Here is a 19,841-nt window from a genome sequence, read left to right on the forward strand (position 1 = left end):
TGCAGAAGCCTTTTATCTTAATGAAGTCTCAATAGTTCATTTTTGCCTTTGCTTCCCTTGCCTCTGGAGATGTGTCTAGCAAGAAGCTGCTGAGGCCAAGGTCAAAGAAGTTGCTGTCTGTGTTCTCTAGGATTTTGATGGATTCCTGTCTTTCATTTAGGTCTTTCAACCATTTTGAATTTATTTTTGAGTATGATGTGAGAAAGTGGTCCAGTTTCTTCTGCATGTTTCTGTTCCCAACACCATTTGTTGACGAGACTCCAATGGAGACTTTTCTCCATTGGATATTATTTCCCGCTTTGTTGAAGATTAGTTGACCATAGAGTTGAGGGTCCATTTCTGGGTTCTCTGTTCTGTTCCATTGATCCATGCGTCTGTTTTTGTGCCAGTAACATGCTGTCTTGATGACTACAGCTTTGTAAAATAGCTTGAAATCTGAAATTGTGATGCCTCCAGTTTTGTTTTTCTTTTTTAGAATTGCTTTGGCTGTTCAGGGTCTTTTGTGGTTCTACACAAATTTTACGATTGTTTGTTTTAGCTCTGTAAAAATTGCTGGTAGTATTTTGATAAGGATTGCTATTTTATGTACTTTGAAGCACTGTGATTAGATATATGAACATTTAGGAGTCTTAGTAAAGAACTTATTATTTAATCATTATAAAATGATCTCTTCTGGTCATATATCTTTTTTGAAGATTACTTTGTCTGATTTAAATATAGGCAATCCATCTTTCATAAACATTATCTTTTTTCAGGGCATATCTTTTGCATCATCTTAGTTTATTTGTTGGTATCCTTAAATTTAGTGTCTCTCCTGTAACTCACCTTTGCATTTGCTTCCTATTTACCCATTCCAGTCTTTTTGTTTTTTAGGGTTTTTTGTGTGTATTTGTTTGTTTGTTTGTTTTTGCTCTTCTTTCCTATGTTCTTTTGGATTAATCAAGCATTTTTTTTATTCCACTTAAATTTTTCTATTACCTTTATAACTATATCTTTGTATTATTTTTAGTGATTTTTCTGCAAATTGCACTCTGAATCTTCCTAACCGGTCACAATATTGTAATGTAAGAATATCATAACACCAAATGTTTGATATAAGAAATTTATAGCAGTGCTATATTGCCCTTTCAAAGCCTTTCATTATTTATGCTGCTGCTGCAATTTATTTTGTTTCTCTACATGTTGTATATCCATATGCTTTGTTATACATTTGCTTTATATAGGCAGTTGAGTTTTCAAAAGAAAATTAGGAAAGGAATATTTTATTACTATTTAGTGATCTTTTTTATAAATTAAATTTTCCATCTGGTGTCATTTTCATCCATCTGAAGGACATCCTCTGGGTTTTTTTTTTTTTTTTTTTTTTTTTTTGGTAATGTGCACATGTTGCTGACAATTTCCCTCAGCTTTCATTAATCTGAAATTATGTTTTATTTCATATTCATTTTTGTAGGCTACTTTTTTCATGGTAAATAATCCTACGCTGATAGGTTCTATTTATTCTGGATTTTAACTATGTCATTCCATTTTCTTATGTTCTGCATTATTTCTGACGAGAGGCCTACAATAATTCTATTCTTGGTTTCCCTGGATTTAATTTGTACCCTTCTTCTGGATGCTCTTACAATTTACTTCTTCATATTTTACTTTTAGCAATTTGACTATAGTCTATGGAGCTGGGTTTTTTTGTTTGTTTGTTGTTTTTGTTTTTGTTTTTAATTTGTTTTCCTATGAATTATCCAGCTCCTTGGCTCTTTGGGATGGTGTTTTTGTCAAATGTGAAACATTTCGGCCAATATTTATCAAAATATATTTCTTGCATGATTCTTTCTCTTCCCACTTTCTGGGACACTAATCATACAAATGCATAATTACATAATTATATAAATATATAATATTACCTCACAAGACATTGATTGAGACTCAGTTTTAATAATTTTTATCTCTCTGTGCTTCAATTTGTGTGATTTTTAAAGTCTGTCCTCAGGTTTATTGGTTCTTCTATTCTTTCCAATCTACTGTCAATCTTATACAATAACTTTTATTTCGTATATTTTTCAGTTTAGTAATTCCCATTTGGATCTTTTTTATATTTTCCAAATGTATCGTGATAATCCTCATCTTTTTACCAATTTTATCCATCCTTTGCTCTATTTATAAAATACTTATCAAAAATATTTAAAAATGTATATCTGTGGATTCCAATATTCAGGACGTTTTAGGTCTGCTTCTAGTAACATTTTTTTTTTCTTGACTATGGTTCACATATTTCTATTTCATTGCATATCTATCAATTTTTTAATAATGTACAAGACCTTGTGGGTGATACCTTGTAGAGATTCTTGATTATGTTCTTGTTCTCTGAAGAATTTTGTTCTAAAAAGCATTAAATTACTGGCACATAGCCTTGAACTTGTAGATACTTGGTTTTATGCTTTATTAAATTGGGTCCTTGGTTTTGATCATAGTCCAAAAGAAAATCCCCTACTCCTGGGATGTAGTTTTTACTTCTAGAGTGTGGTCCTTCCAAGTTTTCAACAGAAAGCACAGCTTGCTTACCAAGCTTCTCTAACTTGGCAGGATTCAGACTTCAAATTCTGTCTCCTCTACAGCATGCAGTTGCTAAAAAAATCTGGTTAGTTCCTCTGGACTTCTTGGATTATTGCCCAGGCATGCATAACTTAGGGGCAAATCATAGATTCAGGGGACTTATATATAGATTTTGGGGACCTCTCTTCTGTAACTCCCTCTTATCTAGAATTTCTCCCTGTACTTTTCAACTGCTCTTGCAGTTGTGAACATCTCCTCTCACTTCTATGATGAATAAAACTGTGGTTTTCTTTTTAAGTTCTAGCTGCTTCATCTATGTGTGCTATGAAGTGCCCTCACAGGAAAAGCCATGTATATCCCTTGTCTCATCCATAATGGGCTTCTTCTTTTAAAAGTTAAACAGAATACAGTTTCTGCCAGATTTTGATACCTTCAAAGAGTTGTCTTTATATTTGGGCCAGACTTTATAATTAATATTTGTGGGAGGATTAGTCCAATTAAAGCTTTTCGTCCATTACCAGAAACCACCTCTGGCCCAGTGATTTAGTGACTTACTCTTCTGAATCACAAAGATTCAAAGAGGATATGTCACTTTTGGTAAGATGGTGTTCTGCTATCTCCATTTATATTTGTGTTGTGTAGACTTGAAGAAAATGTTCCACTATCTGGAAGTCATTATTTTTAGTCTTAGGATCAGCTCCCAGTTTGGGAAACAAAATTATTTCTAAAAATCTGATTTTTCTGATTGAGTATATTTACAAAGATCATATTATGACAGAATCTGTGGGAATGTTACTCTACTCCTGGGTTATTCAGAAATGTTGCTGATCCACAGTTGGTTCTAAATGCTTGAGCCTTATTAGAACATCTTGGAGTTATCAAGGCTGATGCTACTGATGCATTATGGGTCACAGCGTACTTGAGACTGTGGAAGTACTGCAGGAGCCAATTTAAGTTCTCAATATATGGGCTCCAAAACATCAGCAGTTTACATAACACCTTTTTAATTTTTATTTTCTGGAATGATGTTGTTTGTACTCTGTCTTAATAGTAATGGCCAATCTTTTTCTTGTGATTTAAAAATTCAAAACTAGGGGCGCCTGGGTGGTGCAGTCAGTTAAGTGTCTGACTCTTGGTTTCAGTCAGGTTGTGAACCTTAGGATTGTGAGATCAAGACCTGCATCTGGCTCTGTGCTCAGCATGGAATCCGCTTAGGACTCTCTCTCTCCCCATCCTCTGCCCCTCCCCCACTCTCTCTTTCTAAAATAAACAAATAAATCTAATAAATAAATAAATAAAAATTAAAAAATTCAAAACTAGCTGTTGATTAACCATAACAAATGCTTATCTGATATAAGAAAACTGACATCAAACTAGAGCTGCTTGTCACAAGTTGTTTCACAGAGATTTGAGAAATGATACATAAAATGAAGAATGTGAAAGAGCTAGCTGATATGCATAGTTTATCATGGCCACAACTCAATTTTACAAACAGACATACAGAAAGAAATGGTGGAAGGTCCCCTTCATTTCCTACTACTCCTAAAATAACTTTGGCCTTGGTCAGGAAAAATATATAGAGAGAATGCAATGAAAATGTTTGGTTATTCATTTATAAGCATGACTATGAGCTGCATTGTGTAACTTGTTTATATGTGCACAAGTACATAATAGTTTGTGAAATCATCTCATACCATCAGCAAAAGTCAGTGCCATGAAATAAAATCCTATAATTGAGGTGGAGGCTGAGGCAAGAAGAAAACCCTCATGTAGAGATACAGTTTCCTTTTTATAATCTCTTTACTACAATATTGACCAGTTTGCTATTAATTTTACATGCATTTCTAATATTATAATAACTTGTTATAATCACTCAACAACAAATATTGAGACAATAAATTCACAGGCACTATGGAAAAAAAAAAGAATTAGAAACAATCCTGAGCTTGTGGAGTTGATAGCATCTTAACGAGATAAACTGTAATAGAAGATGATGAAAGCTACAACCGACACTTGTGGATCATATTATGGAAACATTAAGTCTGCATGGATAATGTACTTTACAATATTTTTGTTGTGTGGTATATTAAACATAAAAAATTATAGAGAACCACCTATTGCCAACACATTTTACCTGTGGTTTAGCTATTAGAAATTCCTAACATTTTCAGTTAAAAAATTTTAACAAATAAAATAATAAACTTGAATTCCCTTTCCTACTCCCTCTCCCTCCCTTTCCTGAAGATAATTAGTATAGGAAAGTTGTCATAGCCCTTTTTTCCATGCTTTTGAAACTTTGACTACGCATGTTTATATCTGAGAACGACATGTACCATTGCCCGGCATTTCAAAAAACTTTCACAACGTATTCTATCACTCAAAATTATCCTCGGGAAATTAATCCATTTGATACACAGAGTATACTTCATTCATTTTCACTGCTGAAAAGCATTTAGTTTTGTGAATATACCACCATTTGCTAATCAGTTTTGCAGTTGCTTTCAGTTTTATGCTATTCGAAACTAGGCCATTATGACCGTTCTTGTATATGTTTCCTTGTCTACAGTTCTAAGAGGAAAACTATCTCTAGAGTATTTAAGTGTGGAATTACGGTGTTTTAAGGGATGCAAATTCTCAATTCTACCAGATATTGCACAAGAAGTCTCCAAATTTGTTGTAACAACTTTCACTCCAGCTGAGTGAGTATGAAACCGTGTTTTCTTCTACATTTTAATAGTATTTGGTATTGTTAGACTTTTAAATCTATTGGATATCACACTGCTTAATCTGAGTTTCCTATTTACTAATGAGGTCTGTTGATATGTTTATTAATCATTTAGGATTCTTCTACTGTAAATTGCTGGTTTCTGTTTTTTGCCCATTTTCAAATAAATTATGTGGGTATTTCTTTTTGATTTGTATGATTAGGGTTTCTTTTATACTTCTCTTAAGTCTCTCTCAATATCAGGAGTTAACAATTGATAGATAGCACATGTGGTAAAAATTGTGCTCAAAACAATTTTCTGTGAAACATGAGTAGGTTGTCAAAATCCCACCTATACTTCACCAATTTAAGGTGAAACTGCACACACATACACACACACACACACACACACACACACACACACACATATGCCTTACTTCATATCTTAGAATGTAAGCATCACTACAGAAATAGGAAATTAGCTCATTTATACAAGCTGTAATACACAACATATCTAGAGAGGAAATTAATACATCTGGATTTTCTATGTGAAAGAAACATTAATCTTGGACAATACTAGAGAAAGGAGACTTTAGGTGATGGTTCTCTAGCCTAAGGGTATATAAACCCAGACAGGAATTTGAAATAATAACTTTTGCTTTCTTGTCCATCCATCTCTTTCTCTGCTCCTCTGCAGTTTCAAGTCTTCTGACATCTCTTCTGTTCTTCATTGGCTCAGCTCTCTGGGTTTGACCTTAATGCCTCATGCCAGTGAGCACTGAGCTATAGTGTTGTTAGATACCCAGAGAAAAATGATATGATTCACAGTAATGTGAGAATAATTGATTACATTCTAAAATTGCAGTTATTTTATAAAGGTGCCAATGACTGATAAAATTTAGAAGAAAGACATGACATGTATTAAATAAAATCGTGCTAGGCACTAAGTTAGTGTCATGTGTTTTAATTTTCAATGCCAAGAGTACTTATGAAAGACATACAAATATACTTACCCTTTCCATAATGCAGAAGAAAATTCAGGACATACATAGTAGGATGCTGGCAGTGGAAATCAGTCTTCTACCCATCACTTATGTTACTAGGATGGACTATGCAAAAGACCTCTCTCTTACCCTAATACATGTTCGTGTCATAGCAGAGGAAACTGACCAAGTTTAGGGGGGTGAGAAAAGCCTTACTTGGATGTAATGTCTGAGTCTAGATACAAAAGTTGAGTAGAGATTAACAGATGGAGGGGAGCTTAGGCATATAGGAAGAAAGAGATCTTTCCAGGGATGGAAATAGCATGTGTAAAAGACCTGAACCCCAGGGATTTGGTATGTTCGAGAAGGTGAATGAAGACCCATGTTCTACAAGCACCAGGAACAAAAGGAGAGTTGGTGAAAAGTGCCATTGGAGGAATAAGCAGGAAGCAAATCACCCAGGGCCCTGAAGGCTTTATTAAGAATCTTGGCCTTTATCAAAAGATCAAAAGGAAGCCATTTAAATTTTTTAATGATGGAAGTAACATAAAGTTATACTTTGAAAAGATCACTTCAGCCACATTGTATAGAATAAGTTTAAGGGATTTGGATGAACCAGGATTGTTCTAGCATTTGGATGAACCAGAATGAACCAGAACCAGTAGTATCAAGATGGAAAGTGCAGGAATAGAATGAAGGTCCAAAATTCAAGAGATCTTCCAAGAGTGAAATCAACAGCATCTGATGACAAAATTAGCACAGAAAGTTGAAGAAGAAGAAGAAGAAGAAGAAGAAGAAGAAGAAGAAGAAGAAGAAAAGAAGAAGAAGAAGGAGTCAAAAATAGCCTTCATATTTCCAGCTTATGAAACTAAATTGATGGCGGTGCCATTAACTGTGGAAGAAATACCAGAAAATGACTAGGTTTGGAGGGGATGCCCACAAATCCTATGAACATGTTGAATTTGACTTGGAAAAAACTCACTAGAAAATATATTGTTCTAGAGTTCAAAAGAGAGCTATTTTAAGATTCTAAATGTCTTGTATTATGTTTTTCTTCTCTACTCATCAAAATTTTATTTTGAGAAATGAAGGCTTAAATAAAACTATCTATAGGATATGCCCGTTAAGTAATTCATGCTAAATCTTGTCCTAATTAAATTTGGAAAAGTATAAAGGTTAAATAACATAGTTTTAAAATGCAATACTTGCCTGCATTTAAAAAAAAAAAAAAAAAGAAATCCTGATGAGTAGATATGGTTTGACTCCAAAGAGAATCTTCTCACCAGTACCAGTCTGAACCAGCTGTCAAGTCAGAAACGAATGCAACCTGTTGTCATTATGTTATATGTTTCACCTAGAAATAATTTAAGAAGAGTAAATTTGCTGCCAGACCACACTTAATGCATTCCTAATGTGCAGTGAAACTATGCATCTTCAGCCCTGTTAAGATTCCTGTTTAGCACAATCTCAAAGAACTTTTCAAATGTAGACAAGTATAAAAAAATGAGCATGTGGAGAAAAATCAGAAAGTGCACGAGAATTGATCATTATGAGAGCTACTCAGTTTATTCTTTTAATAATATATAAGAGGCTAAATGCGCTCTGTAACCGGAGTACTTAAACACATGTCTGAGCCAAGGGCCTCATCATTGATATGAATTTTGATAAATAATCTGATTTGGGGGATTTAATCTATACCAATTAACAACAACAGAAGTACATTGTTGCTACATTCTTGCACATATATCCTTAGTATACATGTACATAATGACATATATCTACAGGTGCACACACACACGCATATATGTAGGGATATATCTACAAGAATGCTTATAGCAACGTTGTAAGGACAAGAACCTAGCAGCAACATAAATTGTCATCAATAAGAGAATGGTTGCATAAATTATGATAAAGCCAGGCATGTCTATGTGTATTTACCTGGACAGATAAAATAATGTAAAGTAAGTGAAAAGGAAGTTGGTTTATATAATACAACCTCATTTTGGTAAATAAACAAGATATGTATATATTCATAAATATTTATATAAATATAGATGTGTTCAAGGATAACTATTTTACTAAATGAGATGGGCCTAGTAAGATTCAAGCATTAAAAAAAAAGTATTCTTTCCTGCCACTCCCTGTTGAACTCTCTATGTTGACATTTTCTTTCCCAGAACTCTGTGGAATTTCAAGCAAATCTCATGGTTCTTACAATCCCTCTAATATAATTTTTAGAAGTCCTCTAACAATGGGATATTCCTAAGAGTCAATGGGGAAAAAACAAAACCAACAGAAAAGCAATAGAAATGGCAAAGTTCTTTCTAAACATACACTCTACAAAAGAATATATCAAAATAGTCAATAACTATATCTAGCGATATTGAACATACTTGCACCTCATGACCCAGCTATTCTTAGATTTATACTCATCAGAAATATGTGCATATGTTCACCTACGGGCATACACTCAAATGATCACAGCAGCACTCTCTGCTCTAGTCAAAGCCAGAAACTATCCAAATACTCATCAACAGTACTTTTTAAAAGTTGACTGGAACGTAGTTTACGGAACAGACAGCTTTTGTAGGCAAGCCAGAAAGACTGCTTCAAATGAGGATTATGTTTATCTCCTCTATCCCTGTGCCTTCTCATCATGCTGTTACTTCTTGCAACCACCCCCATCCGTCCAGCCAGACAGATATTTACACAAACTTTAAAACTAACTAAACTATTTTCTACCCCACTAAATATTTCCTGATGCAGCAAAAATCTTCTCATTACCTGAATTCCCATTATATTTTATTGGATCCACTCTTTCAGAGGTTGGGGTTCAAGGAGGCTAAAAAATAGCACCCTCTCTTCCCTGTTGTCTGAGTTACAAATCAATCCACGGATAGAACGATAGCATATTCATTACTGATAACAATCACAATGGAAGTTGAGGCCTTAGCCACAGTGGGCTTCCTAATACCGAAGCCCAGAATTATATTGATTTACCAACTCAGTTACAGAAAGTATTGAAGGAAAACAGGTCTCTGAAGAACATGGATTTTCTGCATATTTCTTGGAAGCAACTGACTTCTAAGGAAAGAGAGAGAGAGACTGAGATATTCATGTCCAATTTCTTTACCAAACTCACAAACCTAGTAACTTATTCTTTCCCCCTAGGGAGGAGCACAGAGGGAAACAATAATTAGCAGTGTTGAGGGAAAATCCTACCTCACAGAAATCAAAATCATGGGGAATAAATGTTTTCCTAACAGTAATTTGTCATATTTTAAGTGTAGAATTATCATTAATCTGTTTGTCTTAACTCTGGATTATAAACTGTGTAGAGTAAGGAATGAGTCTACTCAAGTTTTTGTTATTTTCGATACCATAATAGACTTTGCTGTTAATAGACAATAAGTAATATATTAATTTATATATAATACTGTTTGTGTCCTCCATTGGGAATATGGGAATTACAATTTGGGAAACAATCAAAATTTAAAGAGATTATTTTTATTTTTTTTTTTAAGATTTATTTATTTATTTTGCCAGGCGGGGGGAGGAATAGAGAGAGGGGGAGCGAGAATTGTAAGCAGAATCCACACTGAGCTCAGAGACTGCCACGGGGCTCAATCCCATGACCCTGAAATCATGACCTAAGCTGAAACCAAGTCACCCAGGTGCCCAAATTTAAAGAAATTATTAATAAAAATTTGGAGCTGGTCATAAAGATTGTTACACTAAAAATGTTTACCAAAAGATCACTAAACTTAAAAAAAAAAATTGGAGCAACCATAAATGACACAGCTACCTCACCTAACATTTTTTAAAAATTACGAAAACATCAAATACTTGAAAAAATCAAGAAAGTAAAATTCTCCATGATGGATTATTATTAACAAAAGAGATTCTGTTTAAAATGGATTTCTTCTGGAACTTGCCTACATATTTTACAAAAATGAATCATCATGGTCATAGTCTGCCTTTAAAATACTTATTATATTTTCTAACTTTGCACCAGTAGTTTAAAAATAATTATAATAGCTACCCAAGGCATTGCACCATAAGTTACTAAAACACTCTCCAATCACTGAATGCTGTATTCAAGTCTTCTTATTCAGGGAATACTTCAATAACAACAGCTTTTAATTTTGGAGAATTTTATCCTAAATATAATTTCCCATTAGTGGATTTGGTCAGTCAAAAAAAATGAAAAAGCATTCTTTTATCTTGTTTGAGCCATTGGTTAGTGTTGTCTCTGATGGAGGACTCAAACAAATCACCTAGCAGTAACAATATTCTAATATCAACCGATCCACCAGGATTGTGAGTTAAGAGAATTTAGTCTTTCTTTATTCTGACTCAGAATGTCTGGCATTTAAGAGCAGGGAGCATTGCCCTCATAAATACTAAGTCACAAATACAGTCTCACTTCAGTAATTAGTTTATCCAGTTCAATATATTAATTAAAACTCAAAAACAAAAACAAAAACAACTCTAAAACCAACTCAATATTAAATCTTCCCCTTCCCCAACTTGAGACCTGCTCCAAACTGGAAATCTGAAGTAGAACAGGGTGGTGTTTGCAATTTCTTCTCTGTCTCCTGTTTTATTTTTCCTCCTTCACACTCCCTCCAGGTATTAGTTGTTTCTGACCCCTCCAAGGTCAGAGTTTGGAGAGGGATTTTGCTAGGTAGAGAGGTAAGCTCTTGATTGATTGGGTACTATATCCATAGGCTTTGTTCTCTCTAGACCTGGACAATATTTACATATGACTCATTGTCTTGAAGTGTAATTTGCTGGGCTCTTGGTAGGACCTATCACTGGATACTTCTCTCATGCAGATCTCTTGACTCTGGAAGATGCATTTGTATTCCAAATGGTCACTTTGACTCCTCCCTCAGATCTTAGTAAACTGATTTTTACATCGATCTTCCTGCTTCTGAGATTCTACTGTCCTTCTAGAGTCCACATCAGTTCCAAGGAAAACACTCACATAGCCTTTCCCCTGACACAGTCTTGGAGAAGAGGACAATCCTAACAGAGCCACCTGTATCCTATACACACACTGCCTGCTTTACCTTTGTCTGGAGTATGGCCCCAGACCCCTGGCTTTCCAGTAGCAGAGAACACATTTCAAGCTCTTTGAGTCTTCCCAAGGAAGAGCCCATCATTAGGCTTAAGGTGTTTCAGATAGGAGCCCCCACCCCCTGTCTAGTTCTAAAACATTTATTTTAAAAGTTCCGTACTAGAAATTTGTCTTTCTTTGATATCTGATATTTTATTGGCACCTCAGTTCAAACTGAGGAATAGTTTTGTCCTGTGTTATATTCTCTGTTACAGCTTTCAAATTTATGAGGATTTTGATGAGAGTGTATATTTCATTGGCCATTATATATAATCACAGACATGCACGCAGTAACCTCTATGTGCCAAGAACTGAGTATGGGAGATAACAAGGATAACAACATGATTAATACTGGATCCCTATCTCATTGTTACTTTCATGATTAAGGCAAAACAATATCAGAATAATAATCTAGCTTGGAAACAAATATTCCAACTATTTAGCACTACCTTTTTAAAATTTTAACATATTTAATAGTAACTTCCAACTAAATATAGCAAAGAAGCACCAGCATAATTTTGTTCTTTTTCTGCTTCATTGGATACCTACTTCTATGTCCTGATGCTCATTTTCTAGGGTTAATAACCAAAAAAATAAGTTTCCTTTCTAAACTCTCTATGAAACTCTCTTTTTACTTTCTATGAACTTGGACTCAGTATTACTTCAAATACATGAAAAACTGGTTGGCATTTTTAAACATGTTTCAGAGGTTTCAAATGACCCAGCTTATACCAAATAAGAGATCTTATCAGAAGCCCCAAAGGATTTTCTGGAACATGGAACAACGTGCTTCTAGAAGTCTGTGTAGAGTCACATAAAAAAAAATCAGGGCTATTTGGGTTACAGTAAAACTGACTAATTCTTTTAGTTCTGTGTCTTTGGTTAGTTTACTAAACTTCCTGAATTATAGTTTCCTCATCCTTAAAAAGATGATGTTGCAGCCCACTTTAAGAAATTGTCTAATGGATGCAGACATAACGTATACCTGATGCTCGCCATCAAATAATACTTCTTACCCACTTATCTGATAGTATTCCTATGTTAAAATATTCCTTTCTAAATACTTAAAGTTTGTTTCTAGTTGAAGAACAGTTTGAGTCTTAAAAATTCCTTTGGTATGGTGATTATATTTTAAAATACTAAATAAAGTAGTTAATGGATACCTAAGTGTTTCACAAGCACTGGGGTACTAAGGCCTGGTACTCCTGGGCAGGAAGCAGAGGGCACAAAGGGAACAGTCCTTACCTCACGCACTTTCCTGAATTTGCTGCAAATAAAAAGAGCATCACTTCTGGTTGGTCATTTTATCAGGATCTGCACCATATAAGAAGAAATAAATGTATAACTTAGATTGGGAAAAGATTCAATTCACTCTCAAACGATTAAGAATAGCACACCTCTTTTTTTTTTTTCTTTTTGACAAGCTGATGGTGGGCGGCAGGGAGGGGAGGAGGAAAATGGCCCTACTTAAGAAAAGTAAGCAAAGTATTGGCAGGCAGTGACTTTAAATTGCACATTAAACTAATCCAGGACTATGCCTTAATAAAGGCTAGGGCTGGGAATTCTTATGGATTTTCTAGCTCATTGCAGGGACAACATCGAAAGGCAATAAATGTTCTATTACTTACACAAGCTGCTAGTTTTCAGAAAATTAGTCACCAGTGACCTTTTACCCTTTGTCTTGCTCCCCTTCTCAGTAACTGTACCTGATCTGAATCAAATGCAGACCAATGCACAGAGAAGTTTCTTTGCTCACCTGCTGCGAGTCTGAATAACTGGGTATTGGTATAAGCAATAAAACTGACCTATTAAGAAAAAATATCATTCTATGCATTTATTTCTCTTCAAACAAAAGCTATATTCCCGAATTATTGTTTTAAGTGAAATAAATTAAACCACATTTTAAACTAGTAAATCTCAGCACAAAGGAGTTAAATATGAAAATGACGTTCAGCTAAAAGTTCTTGATTTTTATACGCTTAGCCAATAATATAAGATTTTTGAAATTTTTTATTAGTGGATGCCTAGCAGGACTATGGGTTTGTGAGCAATGGGGTGGGGGGAACCATGAGGTGGAGGAGGCTGGAGTCTCAGGGTTGATAATGGAGGGGGACAGAGAAAGAGAGAAGTTATGTGATCTGGGGGCACCAGTCCTTATATTGAATTATATTGATTAGTTTTCCAGTTAGCAGGGAGACCTCCTTCTGACCCTATTTTCAGGGTCACTAGATCATAATGCAATCTCACGAAGAGACTGGTATCCCTCCCCATATTGCTTTCTGAGGAAAGTATGGACCTGAAAATCATCCTTTTAAAGCTTTCTCTTTTTGCCTCCTTTTGCTGGACTCTACCTAATAAATGCATACATAAATTGCATATACAGTGTAATAACACATGGTGCAATGGACACAAGATAAGATATAAAAATGGTTCAAACCTTTTGCAAAAAAGCTATTTTAGAAATTGAATTTTGTGAAACAGCATTCCATCTGAATCAGGAAAATAAAATGACAATATCTGACAAACAGGTGGGTCTGCTATAAAATCTGGACCCCTTACCAGAGAAACCTTAAATTTGTGTTGAGTATGGTTGAAGCAAACAGCAAACACAAAATATTAAAGTCATATAGGAGATATTTTAATTTATTCATGTACATTTACCAAAGCATGAACGATGAGACCAAACACGAATGACTAAATGGTAGACCAAATAATTTTATGTTTCTATGAATACTTACGAACCAAAAAAGTGCCTGAGGTTTCTTCAAGATGATGGCATAATTTCAAGACTTTCTAAGTTTTATTTTATTTATATGAAACAGCCTGAAAAGTCGGTAGTTTAACAAGCCAGTTACTGTAATTCACAAGAAACTAACAAAGAGACATTTTGACATCACATGGACCAAGTCAATTCACATTTTTCACATTTTGACTAATTGTACTGACATTGGACTATCATACTAACAATCAGTAGTATGATGTCATTTGACATGCAATTATAGCTATTAGGTAGGGCCTGTTAATGCTTTAGAATCTGTTTCCTTATTTGATATGCCTCTATGTCTTCACATCTTATTTGACTAAAGGAAACTGTCCCATCTTTGAACACTGACCTGTCCATAATGCAGTAACCCAAACTTCTGACTCTGTGCTGAATTAGTGGGTCACTGAACCCCACTTCTCCTCCCTTAGTCTCTATGTGCACACTTAATAGTTTGTTATTAATATAATTTTCTCTTCCTCTAGAGAAATCCTGGGCTACTAAGATCACTCCATAAATCAAAACCTTTGGTTGACTCACCAGACTCGACAGATCATATCATCTTGAAGATGCCATGGAACAAACTTCTTTTTACTAATTTGGGTCAGCCTATAATGTATGAATATTAATAAAGTGTGTGGGGTGGAGATATTGTTGGAAAGGCTAAATCATAGTTTTGCTAGAACCACAAAAACACAGTATTTTTAAATAATTCTCACCAATGAATAAGCAAGATTCAACCAATTATGTCCAAGTCCTTAAAAAATATCCCAGAGCATACCTATTTCCCATGCAAATGTTCATTCCCATTGTTTCAACTTGCCAGAACTATCAAGGAACAGAGAGAATACGTTATTTATTTTTTAAAAATTTCTTTCATATCACTGCCTCTGATACTTTTATACCCAAAGTGCCCACATATTTCCATCAACATATTTTCCCCCCATCAAATATGTTAATGGGCCTAGATTCCCTAGGGATGCGGGTGAAAGTAACCCACTGGCTGTGACTTGGATGTCCTGCTCAGCAGAGCAACTGTGAAGCCCTGACCCAGGGAACTGACCTTGTTACTGTTGATAGTTATGTGACCACAAAAAATATGTTGAAATCAGCCCAAGGGTTGGTTAAGATTTTTGTGGAGAATAAAGGGAGAGCTACAGAGAGAGAAATAGCTCTTGGAAGAATTCATTTTAGCCCCATTTCTCCCTGAGGCCCTAGAGTATCTTGTTTTATTTATATTACTTTGGTTATAGGTAAGTTATAAAAGAGATGGTTGCCCAGGTTGTGCATTTGCAGATATCACTGAAACCTTAGTTTGATGTTTATATTTTGGGTCATGTACAGACACTTGTTTTTGGCAGAAAATTATATGCCTGTCATCCATCCATGAGACTATGTTAATTATAACACAATGTGCAATCTTATAGGATTCCTTTTCTGTTGTCATATTATATTTTATTTGTAATATAATCACAAGCAAGAATAAAGCAGAAATAATCTTGGTTGACTGTCCCAAATAATTTATTCTTTTTTTTTAAAGATCTTATTTATTTGTTTCTTTGTTTGAGGGAGAGAGCACAAGCAGGGTGAAGGGCAGAAGGAGAAGTAGACTCCCCTGCTGAGCAGGGGAGCCTGATGTGGGACTCAGTCCTGGGGATCATGACCTGAGCCAAAGGCAGATCCTTAACCATCCGAGCCCTGCCTTCGTTGGACTCCGTGCTCTGCTTGGGATTCTCTGTCTCTCTCTCTCTCCCTCTTCCCCTCCCCCACTCCTGCTCACTCTTGTCTCTGTCTCTAAAATAACAAATATGGGGCGCCTGGGTGGCACAGCAGTTAAGCGTCTGCCTTCGGCTCAGGGCGTGATCCCGGCGTTATGGGATCGAGCCCCACATCACGCTCCTCTGCTATGAGCCTGCTTCTTCCTCTCCCACTCCCCCTGCTTGTGATCCCTCTCTCGCTGGCTGTCTCTAACTCTGTCAAATAAATAAATAAAATCTTTAAAAAATAAATAAATAAAATAAAATAACAAATAAATAAATCTTTAAGGAACAGACAATTCCACCTATTTGAAGTGGAAAACAATTTACTACAAGAAATGAGTGCTCCTACATTGCTAGAGGAGTAGAATTTTGACAGGGTCTCCAGGAAAGACTCCTGAAACACCATCATCACTTTGGCTGTCTGGGATCTGCACCCTACACTCTGGGGGCACCAGGAGGCTTCAGGAGAACTGCTGTGTCCAAGAAGCCTGTGTCAACATCTGCTGTCCAAGGCTCAGGAAGTCCCTGCTAGCCTACCAATGCCTCTTGACACCTACAGAGCTAATGACTAGACACTCAAATTCTTGGGCAAAAGTACATAATATCTTCAAAATCACGCCTGTTAGCAGGAACAGCTGAAGCAGTGGAAATATAGTCTTTCAATTCTGTCTTCAAAATCTCATGCAAGTTCTAGCTTCAAATTGGTAGGATCTAACTTGCATCCTGAGCTTTTCCTTTAAAGAAATCCAGTGAATAAAATTTTCAGCCTTCCAGGCTTTGAAATCTAGAAAAAAAAAAAATAGGGATAACTGCTGCCTAAGCCCACTACACCTGATACAAACTGCCAATCCTAAAATTTTCCAAATTTTCTTCAAAATCTTTTAGCTAATTAAGACAGAAAAATACTCAATGTCTGAGTACCCATGAGACATAAATGTTTCTTGAACTTTGTATTTCCTTCCCAGTGAATTACTCCCTTTGGGGTTTCTTCTGGGCCATACACACATTCATCTCTTCCCGGAATACCTAACATTCACCAGGCTTTGCTTCCTCCAGGACGCTACGGACACCCCACTGAGAGACCTGTGCCCACCTAGATCACAACACTTTACTTTCTGTGAATAAATTGGCTTTTTACTTGTGTGTTTCCTCAACATGACTATAAGCTCATTGAGAGCATGAAATGAGCTTTGTATTCAGAGTAACTAATTTATTGCCTGCTACATATTGTGCGCAAATGAATGAGTGAGTTCTTTTAAATATGACAATTTATTTTATTTTGTGTAAAAATTATTTTTTTCATACTAGTCCATTCATGTATGTATTTATTCTGCAAGAACTGATTAACAATCTGCTATGTGTAATGCATGGCAGATTGTGTGTGGTCCTTGACATATTCAAACTATAAATTTTAACCTATCCCTATCCCTGATTTTTAAATGGTATAAAAGAGTATTTATTGCCCTGAACTTTATATATTTTAACTTTCCCAGGATGCTATATAACAAATCATTTAAAAATAATCTCTTCATTTGTTTGCAATATTTCTGACTTTGTGAGAGAAAAGAACCAGTAAAACGTATTCTCATGAAAAAGTAGAAAACAGAGAAAATAGAATATGTATTGTAGTTCTAGTTCTCCTGTTGATTTGCTGTGGGACCTTCAACAAATCACTTCACATAACCATATCACTATTTCTCGACTTTCAAAGTAAGTCTGCTTTAGTTTCCACTGCTTACCTAATATAAAACTCAAACTCCTTGAAATATTAACAGAAAGGATAAAGAGAATAACAGAAATTTTCTCGGAACTCATTAGAGAAATCGGCTGTATAAAGCTAGACAGTATTGGAATTACACAGGACAGAATGTGGCGTAGTGTTTAAGGAAGCCTCCTCAGACAGAGACAAGGACTTAAGATTCTCTTCACCACAGGTGAGCTGGAGACTTGAGGCCATGTACTTGACCTCTGCATATCTTAATTTCCTCATACTTAAAACTACTAAATACTAAACAATAATTTCTACCTCTACCTGCTATTTCAAGTTCTAAATTCACGATTTTATGCTTCATTTTGATTGGCTGCCAAAGTTGCGTACATGTAGATTAAATGATGCACAAAATAGACTCATAGTTGCCTCATGTTGAAGTATTTTACATACCTTAGTGTGTAGCATTTTGATTCATAGAATCATGTGAATATAAAATATTCATTTTAGGACAAATTAATTGAAAGCATGGATTTCCTCATCAGAACAGTATCACGCCATTGCTGTTGCTCCTAAGAAAGCAGTATCGTTCTTTTGCCTAGATTCCCTTTAGTACGGAGATTTTTCACACTTCATCTCCATAGCAACTCATATGGCTGCAATAAGGTATGTATATGCTCTCCAAAATACACTTGACACATCAGCACTATCTAAAGTACAGATTCGTACTGAGATGCAGAAGCTTTAAATAAAACTAGTGAATTAAATTTTATTATGTATCATCAATGTAATTGAAAATAGCCAGGTGTAGAGGAGTCTTACATAGAAAACTAGAAGTAGAAGACACAAGGTAGTTCAGAGTTGACATTTTTGAAAGGATAATGAAAGTAATTTATCCTAAGATCATTCCTTTATCATCTTAGACATATTTACGAGTCTCGTTTTACAGATAGTATTAGTCTTTGTTCATTTCTTTTTGAATATTTTACATAAGTAGAACTTGCATGATAGGTAAATTTAAGAACTCAAATTGACATGAGAGAAAGGTACTTACTATAATATAGTAGTCTTTAAAGTTGAGCCTGTTTTTGCCATGTGTGTATATATGTTTGTATATCTGTTTATTATCAAGGTCCTGGGATCGAGCCCTGAATCAGGATCCCGCCTCAGTGGGGAGTCCTCTTCTCCCTCTCCCACTGTGCTCTCTCTCTCTCAAATAAATAAATAATCTTAAAAAAAAATAACTGCTTGTTTTCAGTCCCCAATGAAATAAGTACAAAAATTGAGTAAATGCTTAGAAACTTTCACAGCAATTCAGCAGAATAATTTTATGTGAATTAAATCTAATGATTAAAGATGTGACTTGGATTTTGTACATTTGAATTTTCTTTTTTTTCTTTCAATTTTCTAGTAATTAACTTTCATAGATTGCATTTTACAAAATCATGGTCTGTGGTGTGTTGGAATAAAAACATACATACATACATCCCTGGTCCTTCCCTTCTAGACAGTGTGAAAAGTGCTGCTTTAAATTATTCTCTTAAATGGTCTTACTAGACACATAGAACAGATGCTACTATATTTGCTCACATACAGAAAATACATATCTTAGGGAGATTATGTATTATTGTTAAGGTCACAGTACAAGTAAGTGTTGAAATCAAACTCCAAGTTTTATTATTCCACTATGCTCTTCCCCTTATATCACACCCTTTCAGAGAAAGTGGTACCTCATGCTAAAAATCTATTTGCCTAGGTAGACTTAGCTTGCTTAATTATTAACGGTGTGAGGAGAAACACCAAGAAGTTAAAAGACATCATCTCTTATCTATCTATCATCTATCTATCTATCTATCTATCTATCTATCTATCTATCTATCACCTATCTATCATCTATCTACTATCTATCTATCATCTATCTATCTATCTATCTATCTATCTATCTATCTATCATCTATCTATCTATCATCTATCTATCATCATCTACCTGGAGACAGACCTCAATGTCAAAGGAACATTTAAAAATTGTCTCAGTATAAGAGAGAAGGAAGCAAACGTCAAAGTCAAAATACTTCTTAGGCATATAAGAAAGAAGAAGAAGAGGTGAAATATGTATATACACACATATATATTCTGTTGAATTACTGTGAAAGTTTCTAAGCATTTACCCAATTTATATATGTGTGTGTGTATAAATATATATATATATAAAAGTGAAATATATAATAACATTATAATAAAAACAATCTAATG

Source organism: Ursus arctos, unplaced genomic scaffold (assembly GCF_023065955.2).
Source record: "Ursus arctos isolate Adak ecotype North America unplaced genomic scaffold, UrsArc2.0 scaffold_11, whole genome shotgun sequence".
In the NCBI taxonomy this organism is placed as follows: domain Eukaryota; kingdom Metazoa; phylum Chordata; class Mammalia; order Carnivora; family Ursidae; genus Ursus; species Ursus arctos.